The sequence below is a fragment of the Lissotriton vulgaris genome, chromosome 2_1 (assembly GCF_964263255.1).
Source record: "Lissotriton vulgaris chromosome 2_1, aLisVul1.2, whole genome shotgun sequence".
In the NCBI taxonomy this organism is placed as follows: domain Eukaryota; kingdom Metazoa; phylum Chordata; class Amphibia; order Caudata; family Salamandridae; genus Lissotriton; species Lissotriton vulgaris.
This window is the reverse complement of record NC_141687.1, coordinates 968,369,169-968,382,359: the sequence shown is the minus strand read 5'-3', so window position 1 is coordinate 968,382,359 and position 13,191 is coordinate 968,369,169. Positions and strand designations below refer to the sequence as shown.

Here is a 13,191-nt window from a genome sequence, read left to right as displayed (position 1 = left end):
TCAAGATGGCGGCAGAAGAGGGTATAGCAGTCAAAGCGGCTAAAATATATAATGATAAACCAAAAACAGGTACCAATATTGCCACGTTATTCTACACTGGATCTCGGGTGATCACTCGAATGACTGAATAAAGCAGTAATTCTCAATGAACCAGGTTTCAGAATGAATCATTTATGTTTTATTTTTTGATTTAAGTGCATGTATCTATTTAGTATGCAATTTTCTGTATTTTATAATCAAGGAACATTTCGTCGGTTCCACACAATTAAACTGAACACAGATTTGAAACAAATGACATTAGGAAAAACGATAATTGAACAGACAAATCTCAACTAACACTCGTCAATCATACCACACAAGACAATCAAGATATATTTACAGTTATTTACAAACAGTATAGTATCACAGTGGAAAAATAAAGCATTGGAAAACAATAGATCAACAATGTCATTATTTTCTGAAATGATCAAGGGTTCCTAATGCTGAGTAGAAGAGGTCTACGCGTTTCGATAACCCCTGATTTCGGGGAAATCTCATCAGGACCATGTGCCTGTAAATGGAGAACGAGATTGAATCAATACGGGGGGGACCAAACTCCTCACAACGCTACAGTGTGGGGAAAAAATGTACTAATCATACCTCTCAATGGCCGACTTCACTTTTGTGGATGTAACTGTAGGCAAAAAAATGAGGTGGAATTAAGCCTCTCTAGTGAGAGCGCCCAAGGGGCAGAAATTCAATTATGACCAGAACATTCATTCGTGTCTACTTACATTTTGTTACGCCTAATGCGGCTGTTGGTGCGGCTGAAGAGCAGCTTGGGTAGTTACGGGTTTGCTGGGGGGGGCAAGGAAATGAATGTTCTGGTCATAATTGAATTTCTGCCCCTTGGGCGCTCTCACTAGAGAGGCTTAATTCCACCTCATTTTTTTGCCTACAGTTACATCCACAAAAGTGAAGTCGGCCATTGAGAGGTATGATTAGTACATTTTTTCCCCACACTGTAGCGTTGTGAGGAGTTTGGTCCCCCCCGTATTGATTCAATCTCGTTCTCCATTTACAGGCACATGGTCCTGATGAGATTTCCCCGAAATCAGGGGTTATCGAAACGCGTAGACCTCTTCTACTCAGCATTAGGAACCCTTGATCATTTCAGAAAATAATGACATTGTTGATCTATTGTTTTCCAATGCTTTATTTTTCCACTGTGATACTATACTGTTTGTAAATAACTGTAAATATATCTTGATTGTCTTGTGTGGTATGATTGACGAGTGTTAGTTGAGATTTGTCTGTTCAATTATCGTTTTTCCTAATGTCATTTGTTTCAAATCTGTGTTCAGTTTAATTGTGTGGAACCGACGAAATGTTCCTTGATTATAAAATACAGAAAATTGCATACTAAATAGATACATGCACTTAAATCAAAAAATAAAACATAAATGATTCATTCTGAAACCTGGTTCATTGAGAATTACTGCTTTATTCAGTCATTCGAGTGATCACCCGAGATCCAGTGTAGAATAACGTGGCAACATTGGTACCTGTTTTTGGTTTATCATTGTTCTGGTGAGGCTTGTCCTTATTGCCAGTGAGCCCAGACCCTGTTTTTGGTGTTAATACTTTTTGCAGAAGCCGTTCTGCGAGGCCTTCCGTATGCCCCATGTGGAGGGTTTGACTTTGTTTTGACCAAAGTCTTGTTGGTGTTGCATGTCTGTTTGAGTTATTTTTTTGCTCTTGAATGTTTTGTTTATGTTACAAGTGAAACCCAGCACAGTATGTCTGAAGATCAAACATTTGCCTACAATGAGGAACATATAAAAAACCTTTTGGCTAAACCCCCTCCCTTCGCTTCAGCTACATTAAGCACAACTGCCAGAAACCAGAACGAGACAGAGAAACTATTGAGACTCAAAAAGAAACAAATTCGCACAGACCTACATGGTCACTATCTCCTCCAGCACCTGCGAGCTGGCACAATACCAGGAGGACTACAGATTAAAAATATCCCCGTGATATTCACCGACGACCCCGTTTACAAGAAAGGGTACAGTTTTATAGAGACAAAGTGTAGCCGAGACCTCATGGTCTTAACGGTAGAGACAGCACAAAGGATCTCGTTGCAACAATTAGAAGAGATCAAAACTCTGGAAAGCGAGATACAAACTAACCAACTTATCCCAGATGCAAAATCATTACTGGAGAAAGTCGAAAAGGACATTCTAGAATTTAAAGACTACACAATTAACCAAAAAGAAAATCAGTTTCAAAAGGACAAGAAAACTTCAACTTCGAAAAAACATATCCCTACCTTCAAATTGATTTTTACTCAAGAGTTGAGTCAAGAAGATTCTTAGGAGAATATCAAGGACGATCGAATACCAAGTTCATCTCCTTTTCAGACACCTCTTCAGCATCAAGCAATAGTGACAGTGACGGTTATAACCAAAGAAGAGGGGGAAATAAAAGAGGAGCTTTCCAACAGCAACCAGGTCCCTCTGCAGTTCCTTTTTTAGGAAGAGGCCAACCGGAAAATCGAGCGCGCCCACGGTACAACCAACCATGGGAAATGTCGACACGGAGGAGGAACTACAAGAATTGGTAGCTTCCCCAATCTTCAACCTATCTAACAAAATTCTCACATCAGCAGAGAGAAGCATACTTGAAAAAGGCCTTTCTTTTGTCCCCAGGAGACGCACCAACTTCGTCAAACTAAAAATGGAGGCCCTAGAATTTTGCCGCAAAATAAAACTTAAATCCTTCTTCGCCCTAACACCAGCGAATCCACCACTAGAGGTCACCGGACTGAAAAGAAAATCTAAATTTTGCCCACCAGCAAACAAAATTGCAAAAGAAACCATCACTTTTGAAAAAACTGTCATATCAGCAATAAGTAAAATGGAAGAAGGTAAAAATTGGATTAAATTTAATATCTCATATGCTGAAAAATGTGCCTTGGAAAACCTGAAAAAAGACACCTCAATCGTAATCAAACCGGCGGATAAGGGCGGAGCCATTGTTGTTTGGGACACAGAAAACTATAAAAAAGAAGTAATGAGTCAACTACACAATATTAAATACTACAGGAAAATAAATCACAATCCCACCGTAGAATTACAACAGCAACTTCATCCAATTCTGGAAAAAGGCCTAGCAGAAGGTATAATTGGCAAAAAAGAATTTGAATATTTGAAATGTAACACCCCTCGAACACCTTTATTTTATGTTTTACCTAAGATCCACAAAGACGAACAAAATCCCCCCGGTAGACCTATTGTCTCGGGATGCGAGTCACTATTCGAACCAATTTCCAAGTTTGTTGACTTTTTCTTGAAACCGTTCATGACAGAGGTTAAATCCTTTCTTCGAGACACGACTGATTTTATGAACAAACTTCCAACTATCCCATTCAATCAAAATTCAGACTTTTTAGTCACCATGGATGTTTGCTCGCTGTATACCCAGATCCCCCAGAGTGATGGACTGGATGCCATACAGTTCTTTCTAGATCAACGACCAAGACCCACCAGAGTACCAACGGAATTCATTGTACAACTGGCCACATTGGCACTAAAGAAAAATTTCTTCAATTTCAACGGAGATTTCTTTTTTCAAATAAGTGGGGTAGCCATGGGTTGCCCCTTTGCACCGGAGTTAGCCATACTTTTTATGGCATTATTCGAAGAGAATTTTGTGTACCAGTCTAACCCATTCAAAGACAAGATCACAAGTTGGAGTCGATATATCGACGACGTCTTCATGACATGGAAAGGAACGGAAGACGAATTAAATGAATTCCACCAATGGTTAAATGCGAGAACGGAAGAAATTAAATTCACAATCAACTACTCTAAAATTAAAATGGCATTCCTTGATGTGGAAGTTCATCCGACAGATGATGGTCTAGTCACAACATTGTACAAAAAACTGACGGACAGAAACAAGGCACTGCATTTTGACAGTAGCCACCCACGGAATTTGAAAGAGAATCTTCCCTTCTCACAATACCTGCGGATCAAGAGAAATTGCTATTACAAGGACGCATATATGCTACATGCTGCTATCCTGACCGAAAAACTATCTCAAAGAGGCTACCCAAAAAAACTCCTTCAAAGAACAATGAAAAGAGTCTGGTGGATTCCCCGAAACACCCTATTAACAAACAAGGTTAAACCACCACAAAATAGGATGGTATGTGTTTCCACATTCTGCCCAAATTCAAATGAACTCAAAAAAACAATTCTACAAAATTGGCATCTAGTGGAAAACATAGATGAGTCACTCAAGGAGAAACCATTATTTGCCTTCAAAAAGGATCAAAGTGTAGCTAATCATCTGGTCCGAGCAACACTTAAACCAAACATAATTACAATCACCACTATGCTCGGATTACCACCGGTCCAAGGACATCATAGATGTGGCTCTTGTATCTGCTGTGCCAGTACTGAGGAAGGAAATCTTTTCCAGCACAAACACATATCGTGGAAACATGATAAATTTACTAATTGTAAATCTAAGTTCGTCATATATGGTATCAAATGCCCCTGTGACAAAATTTACATCGGTAAAACCAGTCAAGAAGTGCGTTGTCGCATTACCCAGCACAAATCACGCATAAAAAAGAATGTGCTAACAGCCCCATTGGTCAGCCATTGGAACAATCACAAACACACCGTTGAGGAATTAAGATGGACAGTCATTGCGAAAATTGAGAAAAACCCCAGAGGTGGTGACATGGAGGAAAAATTGTCACACACTGAAGCAATGTTGATAGTGAAATTCAACTCCGCCATAAATGGTCTCAATGAACTCTCTGAACTTTATCGCCTTTAATTTGTCGATCAGACTGAGATCCAGACCGCTGTTTCCCTTTTAGACCACGAGCGACGGCTCATTACACTTCAGAATTCTGAACGCGGCCCGTCCCCATGGCAACGGGCAAAAAACTACAATCCCCAGAATCCCCGGGCAACCAGGAAGTGAGTTTAACCACAACTGAACACGAGAGCCAGTCCACCGACTGGAAGGTGCCGGTCACTGGACTAATTGCACAGAGATCGAGCAGCGCAGACCCCCTGTATCAGACAGCGGACACGACGCTTTCAGGTAAAACGCTGACCTAAGCTAGGACACCGCCGTAAACCAGGCGAGCGTTACCATTATTTCGGATATCTGATTCCGGCTCCATTTCACTTACAGGTTTCTGGAGCACGTTACAGATTCGCCCAACTTCGACAAAGATAAACGTGAACTCCCTGCGCTACCCTTTTAAACAGTAAGTGGTCATTCTCTCAAATGAGAACTAAGGACTCCAATCGCTTCCCGTTTACTTAATCAAACCATTTCCTTGCCCCCCCCAGCAAACCCGTAACTACCCAAGCTGCTCTTCAGCCGCACCAACAGCCGCATTAGGCGTAACAAAATGTAAGTAGACACGAATGAATGTTCTGGTCATAATTGAATTTCTGCCCCTTGGGCGCTCTCACTAGAGAGGCTTAATTCCACCTCATTTTTTTGCCTGCAGTTACATCCACAAAAGTGAAGTCGGCCATTGAGAGGTATGATTAGTACATTTTTTCCCCACACTGTAGCGTTGTGAGGAGTTTGGTCCCCCCCGTATTGATTCAATCTCGTTCTCCATTTACAGGCACATGGTCCTGATGAGATTTCCCCGAAATCAGGGGTTATCGAAACGCGTAGACCTCTTCTACTCAGCATTAGGAACCCTTGATCATTTCAGAAAATAATGACATTGTTGATCTATTGTTTTCCAATGCTTTATTTTTCCACTGTGATACTATACTGTTTGTAAATAACTGTAAATATATCTTGATTGTCTTGTGTGGTATGATTGACGAGTGTTAGTTGAGATTTGTCTGTTCAATTATCGTTTTTCCTAATGTCATTTGTTTCAAATCTGTGTTCAGTTTAATTGTGTGGAACCGACGAAATGTTCCTTGATTATAAAATACAGAAAATTGCATACTAAATAGATACATGCACTTAAATCAAAAAATAAAACATAAATGATTCATTCTGAAACCTGGTTCATTGAGAATTACTGCTTTATTCAGTCATTCGAGTGATCACCCGAGATCCAGTGTAGAATAACGTGGCAATATTGGTACCTGTTTTTGGTTTATCATTGTTCTGGTGAGGCTTGTCCTTATTGCCAGTGAGCCCAGACCCTGTTTTTGGTGTTAATAAAATATATAATGCACAGAGGGAGAAATGCTATGAATGCAGTGAAAAGGTGGGGCACACGCTAGCAGTACGTGCGAGATAGAGGGCAGCCAAATGGAAGATGAGACACATGCAGGATCAACAGAGATATATGGTTTGATCTTAGGGGAAGAGGCAGAAAATGCATTCCTGAGATATATAGAACCAAGCTATTTTAAGAGAACTAGATTTAAGAAGATAGAGGCAGCATACAAGGTATGGAAGGCGTTTAAAAAAAGTTTTGGCCTCGGAAGATTTCACGCATATACTAGATTAGGGGATGATCCTACATTACCCCCGAGATTTTTGCTGACGCTACGTTTAAGGAATGGGGACGATTAGGAGTGAAAAGAATGGGGAACCTGATTGGCCCGACGGGAGTACGCCAATTTACAGAAATATAACGGGAGTTTGGACTTAGCACAAGGAGTTTTTTTAAGTATTTGCAGACGAGAAGCTTTTTGACCAGCAAAAGAGGGGGCCCACTTGGATTTGGTGATAATGCAATACTTTGTGTAATTGAGGGGGGGCACGGTTGTACGATTAAAAGATTGTATGCAGAGCTTATAGCCCATAGTGGGGATGACCTAGGAAAATTTGAAACAAAATGGATGGATTCTTTAGGGATACCCGTGGAGGCGTTTGGAAAATCGTTACAACTTGGGAAGGAGGCTCTGTTCATCAGCGTTACAAGCTCAACACTATAAAACCCTTTATAAGCTATATTACATGCCAGCCAGAATTGCTCAGTGGGGAGGCACCCAGGTGATTACGTGCCCAAGATGTGATAGTACGGAAGGAGATCTAAAGCATATGTTTCCGGAGTGTCCGAACTTGCTCCCTCTGTTAAAAGATATAGAAGTTTTTTTGATAGGTCATTGAATTGTAAGTTAAGGTTACCAGCAGAGGTAATACTACTAGGAGTGGAGCAGGGAACATTGCAACAACAATACGTATATTTTGTATTCACGGCTATGGCTGTGCTTCGTTTATGTATAGCCTCCGCATGGCGGGATAGACTACGGCCTACAATGGCAGCAATGGCTGGCACGGCTGTTGCATATTTATAATTTAGAAAAGGCGATATACGCTAGAACGGGGAAGAAGGGAAGATCACTAGGACTACGGATTTGGAATCTGATTACTGATTGGAAAAACATGACGATTAGATCATACATTCTGGTGTGAAGGTATTATTTGGGTTTGCCAGCTGTTCCCCACTTGCTGATATCTTTTATTCAAGGATAGATCAGGCTTGCTGTTATGTTAATCCCTTCCTTGCTTATGTATTTTTTCCTTTCTACCTTTTATACCCTGCTTTTGGTATCCTTCGTGCATGGTATAGTTGGTTTGGTTTTCCATTTATTCTCTACTTTCTCTGTCTTCCCTTTTTTTTCTTTTTTTCTTTTTGAAAGCATATAAACAAGTGTAAGCATTGTCAAGCTCGTCTGCGCTCGTCCGCGATCATGACGCGACCGGGGCCGGTTCCCCTGCCCGATTCACCAGCACTACCCCCACAATCCATTCTCGGACCATGTTGCTTTCTCTGAGACCCCCTCCTTGCCCCACCTGCCTCTGGTCTATCCCGGACGCCCAGAGCCACATTTACGTATGTGAAACCTGCCAGTTCTCACTACCCTCTCTGGACTCAACTCTTGGCCCGGCCCTCGCTCGGTGCTCTGCTTCCTCCCATGGAACCGACCCCTCTCTTTCCCTCAGAGCGGCACTGATTAACTGCAGGTCTCTGAATAAACATGCTATTGACATCTGGCAGTCCCTCCAGGACAACAACTGGGATCTGCTTTTCTTAACTGAAACCTGGTTGAATGAGACCACTAACCCCACCATTACTCTTGCCTTGCCGGACGGCTACAGCATCGCCTGCGCCAATAGACCAAACGGTAAACAGGGGGGTGGTGTTGCCTTAATCCACAAATCCAAATGGACGGCTTCCTTCCCTACATATGACCCTATTGACTGCATAGAGGGTCTACCTTTTACTATCCATTTTTCCTCGTCCACCTCCTGCTCTGGAATACTTATCTACCGCCCTCCCCATTCCAACCTCTCCTACCTGCCGGCCTTGACGGATTACATCATCCAGCTTAGCACTCGCTACACCAACTTCACTGCTTTAGGAGATTTTAACCTTCACGTAAACGATGAATCATGCTCACATAGCAATAATTTTATTTCTACACTGGCGACCTGCAATCTAGAGCAAAAAATAGATTCCCCCACTCACAAAGCAGGACATACCCTTGACCTGATTTGTTCCAACCTACCTAGCATTCTGGTAGCCTCTCCCATCCCGGTCACCTGGTCAGATCACTTTCTCATCTCTTTTGAGATCATCATCTCCCGCTCCATCAGACCTACCATCGCCCCCAAAGTATCAGGCAGAAACTGGAGTCGTATCACCCTTGAAACGCTCCAGGAACACCAGAATAATTTTCTACCCTCCCCATCATCTGATCCGGATTGTGGTATTGACCATTTCGACGCCTGGATCGGCCAAGCCCTAGAGGCTATGGCCCCTCTCAAACCCATCAAAACCTACAGGGCCACACCATCCGCACCCTGGTACTCTGACATGCTTCGCCAGAAAAAGGCTTCATGCAAAGCCCTCGAACGCTCCTGGAGGCAGAACTATTCCCTCGACAGTAAAATCATCTATAAAACAGCTCTAAAAGAATACCGCAGAATGATTGAGGATCATAAAAGGGACTTCCTGGCTTCCAGAATTAAACATGCCAGTAACGGCGCCAGGGAGATTTTCAACATAGCCAGATCCTTTACGGACCCCAGCGCTCTGACTCGAACTCAACCAGCCTCCCAGTCTCTGCGTGATAAACTTTCACAATTCTTTGAGGAAAAAATCCAGGCTATTTACTCCTCCTTTCCCATCAGCAGTAGTGCAGGGTCGGGTGAGGAATCTAATACGTACCCGCTACAGTCACCCTCATTGCTAGAGTTTGCAGATATCTCTGAGGCTGACACACTGGTAGAATTACTCAACTGTAAATCTGGCTCCCCCAAGGACCCTTTGCCAGCCAAACAATATAAAAAACTGGCACCCCTGCTCAACCCATTCCTTAACCATATCTGGAACGAATCCCTGAGAACGGGCATTTTTCCCGCAAAATGGAAGCATGCGTCCCTAGTCCCCATCCTTAAGAAACCTGATCTTGACCCAGATAACCCTAGTAACTACAGGCCCATCTCTCTCCTGCCCGCCCCAGCTAAGATCCTGGAAAAACTGGTGCACGCCCAGCTTGCCAACTATATTGAATCCCATGGGCTCCTGCATGACTCTCAGCACGGCTTTCGATCGGGCCACAGCACGGAGTCGGCCCTTGTTGAAATGGCTGACTCGGTCAGATGGACGCTGGATCGAGGGTCGAGGGCGGTGTTAGTGCTGCTGGATCTCTCAGCAGCATTTGACACCGTCTCTCATAAGATCCTGCTGAGAAGGCTGGGAGACCTGGGTATTGGCGGTACAGTGTTGAGATGGCTCTCTTCCTACCTGGGTGACCGTACTCAGCAGGTATACACCCCTCCCTACACCTCCACCGCTAGACCACTTAAATGGGGAGTTCCACAGGGCTCCTCCCTGAGCCCGCTCTTGTTCAATGTTTACTTCTCCCCCTTGGCTAAACTGATTGCGCAAACTGGGATTAAATCCACCTCCTACGCTGACGACATTCAGTTACTCTTCACCTTTGATACCCCCACTGCCTCTGCCTTCGACCCATTGAAAAACTGTCTAAGAGACATCTCTAGCTGGATGGACTCCAATTCCCTCCGACTCAACGCGGGAAAGACAGAGATTCTGTTTTTTAACTCATCATCCCCTCTTGATTCTAATTTATGGTGGCCGGATGATCTCAGCCATGCCCCCACGCCTAAAGACTCGGTGAGAAACCTGGGAGTGCGCTGGGATAATCATCTCAGTTTCAACGCCCAGGTTCAAACAGTAGCAGCATCCTGTTTTGCTAAGATCAAGACAATTAGACGGCTCATCAACTACCTGCCGATGGACTGCCGTAAGACTGTGGTACAAGCCCTGATAATATCTCACCTGGACTACGCCAACGCACTATATCTTGGCATCACAGCAGGCCTATGCCACAAGTTACAGACTGTCCAGAATGCTGCTGCTCGGCTGGTGGAGAGAATTCCTGCCAGACATCACATCTCCCCACACCTCCGTAAACTCCACTGGCTCCCCATTTCCAAGAGATGTATTTTTAAGGCCATGACCCTGGCTTTCCGGGCCTCCAAGGGCAAAGGCTCGGCCCATCTGAAAAGCACTCTGAGACCGTATGTCAACACCAGGACATTACGCTCAAATTCCCTACTTCTGCTGGAAACCCCTAGATTTAAACGTACTCGCGCCGGAGGGAAAACATTCGAGGTCTGTGCCACTCGGTGTTGGAATAACCTCCCGGTTGCATTACGAGCCTGTCAATCCGAATTAGCATTCCGAAAGTCCCTGAAAACACATCTCTTCCCCATATAATGCCCCATTGGTGCCTAGCCTCTAAGTTCCATGATTTATCAGCGCCGGGACGCCCCGTTGGGGCAGCTGTTGCGCTTTACAAAATACACAAATAAATAAATAAATAAATAAATAAGCATTGATTATTGTCGTGTAGAAAAGACTGCTTTTGTTTGCATTGATTTACATGTTTTGCCTTGAATTGTCCTGTGTTTATAGAGGGGTGGTTGAGGGGGAATAAACTGTTGTAAAAATCGTTAATAAAAACAATAGAAAAAAAGAAGGTACCGTTTAAAGGGAATGCTAAAATTCCGTCATCTTTGGTATATTCCACCCAATTTTCTAACCACACACAAGAATGGTAACCTCTGTCAAACATCATAAATGATGCGGGAGTGTTTGGTGGTGGAATAATAACTTTTTCTCTAGTTTTAATGGGTTTGTCTTTCTTGAAATAATTTTTTACTTTGTCTACAAGATTAATTTTTCTCTTGCTTCCGTACATATTGTAAGGTCTGCCTCTTAACATCTGATCCTTAGCAAACCCTAAGTATCTCCGATCAGGTCACGTTACTGGATATCTCGGATACCACATATACTTCGCAAGTTTTTTTTGTTTACAAAATTACTTCCAATACTAGCGCGTCTTATTTTTCTCAACAACCAATCTACACTGTGGTTGCAAATAATCTCAACCAATGGATGTGCTGCTTTTCCCGTGAGTCAAGGTCTCACGCTCCTGCTCTCACCCCTCCTTTACAATACTATCTCAGCTACATGCCCGCTGTTTCGACCAATACCAGCGCGGCACTGAGTGACGTCAGCGCAGCTTCGCAACTGACTCCCTCCTTCACAAGGTAACTGAAATTCAATTTATTTCTTTTAAAGTGCAAGTGCTTTATTTAATTTACAACGTAAAACATTTGTGTAAAAGATGAAAAACTAGTTGGCCCTTTGTTGAATGAATACATTAAAGTGAACCGTAGTTTATATTACTTTATGTCTGTCATCTGCCTGTAAATGATATGAGCCACTCATAATGGAAGGAAGCTCCATGCTGCACAAATGGTTAAAATTAATTTGTCTGAAATTCAGCTGAAACCAAAAGAATTACAAGTGAACGTGTACGTGTCCATTCTGCTGTAACTCCAACTTGTTTAATGATTCACTAGCTTTCACCTGTGTATAGAGCCAGTTCAGCGAGCCAATTCCTAGAAAGGGTTCGCTGACCTAGGACGTGCCAAGTTTGCTCTGCCCTTGCCTGGTTAAGTGAAAGGGTAAAGTGTTTGCTCAGCACAGATAGCAAGTGCGTCATTTGTATGGGGAAAGCAGAAAACACGGGCCTCTACTGATAAGATCAAACAGTGCACATTGACATTTCAAGATAACCGACCAAGGCTGTGGGTCAGGAGGTAGTGGTGTAAAGATTAACCAGTATCTGCATGGTCAGATCCGTCAGGAATAATGTAAAGTGTGAACGTAGACATATTTCTGAAATGCACCATGATGTTGTAATGTACACGTGGCTGAGATGGTCACACCACAATGCAGTAGTTAATGAATAATGTGTCAGGGGTCTGTGAAAACATATATAAAGACTGATTTCCTCACTGTAAAACCAGATCACTTTGCAGTTCTGCAAATTGTCTCAGCTGCAGCTTATTGGCAATAAAGCCATTTTCTTTTGAAACCTTGTATGTGCCCTTCTTGTCCCTATTCACAAATTTTGTGCTTTTACAGATGGAGCCGTGACTCGCTGGGAACTGATGGTCTCTGCAAGGGGTAAAGAACTGCGGTCTCAGGACTCTTCAGGGGCCTTCCAGTCGTGGTTTATGCTGCGCTGCTGCTGATTGGACATTGTTTCCTGCAAGGCCCAGACAAGAAGGCTCCCGTTGATAAGCCTTTGACAATAGACACCACCAGCTTCCTTTGAGCCATCAGGTGATTTTGCCACAGCAAAAAAGGACGCATACAACGGCATTACTGGTCTGATGATCAGGTAGGCAGTGCTTAACTGCACTGAACTCAATTTTATCAATTGAATGTTGTTTTTCTAAATACATCAGAGGGTACACACTGAGATTCATTAGGGGTCTCTAGGGGAGGTCTGAGGGCGCCTTTAATATAGGTACCTGAGGAGGACTGTCCAACCTGTGAAAGATCATAAGGATCCCAAGGACAGGAGAGGGACCATGGGAGGTTGCCTCAGAGGGACCGTGGGAGGTTGCCTCAAGACAGAGCATGCTTCTGAAAGACATCTAAAAAATAAAAATACATATGCATATTGTTTAAATAGGGTGTACACCAGTGTATTTCTAGAAAAGAAATAAAAAGAGATAAAAGGAGAAAAAAAATAATAATAAATAAATAAGTAAACAAAATAAAAATAAAAATGCTAAGTAAACTATTTCTGAGCCCAGCTAAAGGCCGCAGGGCAGCGTTAGATGTCACTCAACCTACAGCCCCTC

General features: G+C 43.0%; 2 long non-coding RNA genes across 2 annotated transcripts; one reads left to right on the top strand and one right to left on the bottom strand.

Moving 5' to 3' along the window:
• Positions 1-314: 314 nt before the first annotated feature.
• On the bottom strand, positions 315-837 carry LOC147731499 (uncharacterized). Its single transcript, XR_015308642.1, has 3 exons — positions 774-837; positions 640-673; positions 315-550 (listed from the first exon to the last, which is right to left on the bottom strand). It is a non-coding gene; the product is annotated as an uncharacterized LOC147731499 (long non-coding RNA).
• A 4,523-nt stretch (positions 838-5,360) lies between these two features.
• On the top strand, positions 5,361-5,883 carry LOC147731498 (uncharacterized). The gene is made up of 3 exons (XR_015308641.1): positions 5,361-5,424; positions 5,525-5,558; positions 5,648-5,883. It is a non-coding gene; the product is annotated as an uncharacterized LOC147731498 (long non-coding RNA).
• Positions 5,884-13,191: the final 7,308 nt, after the last annotated feature.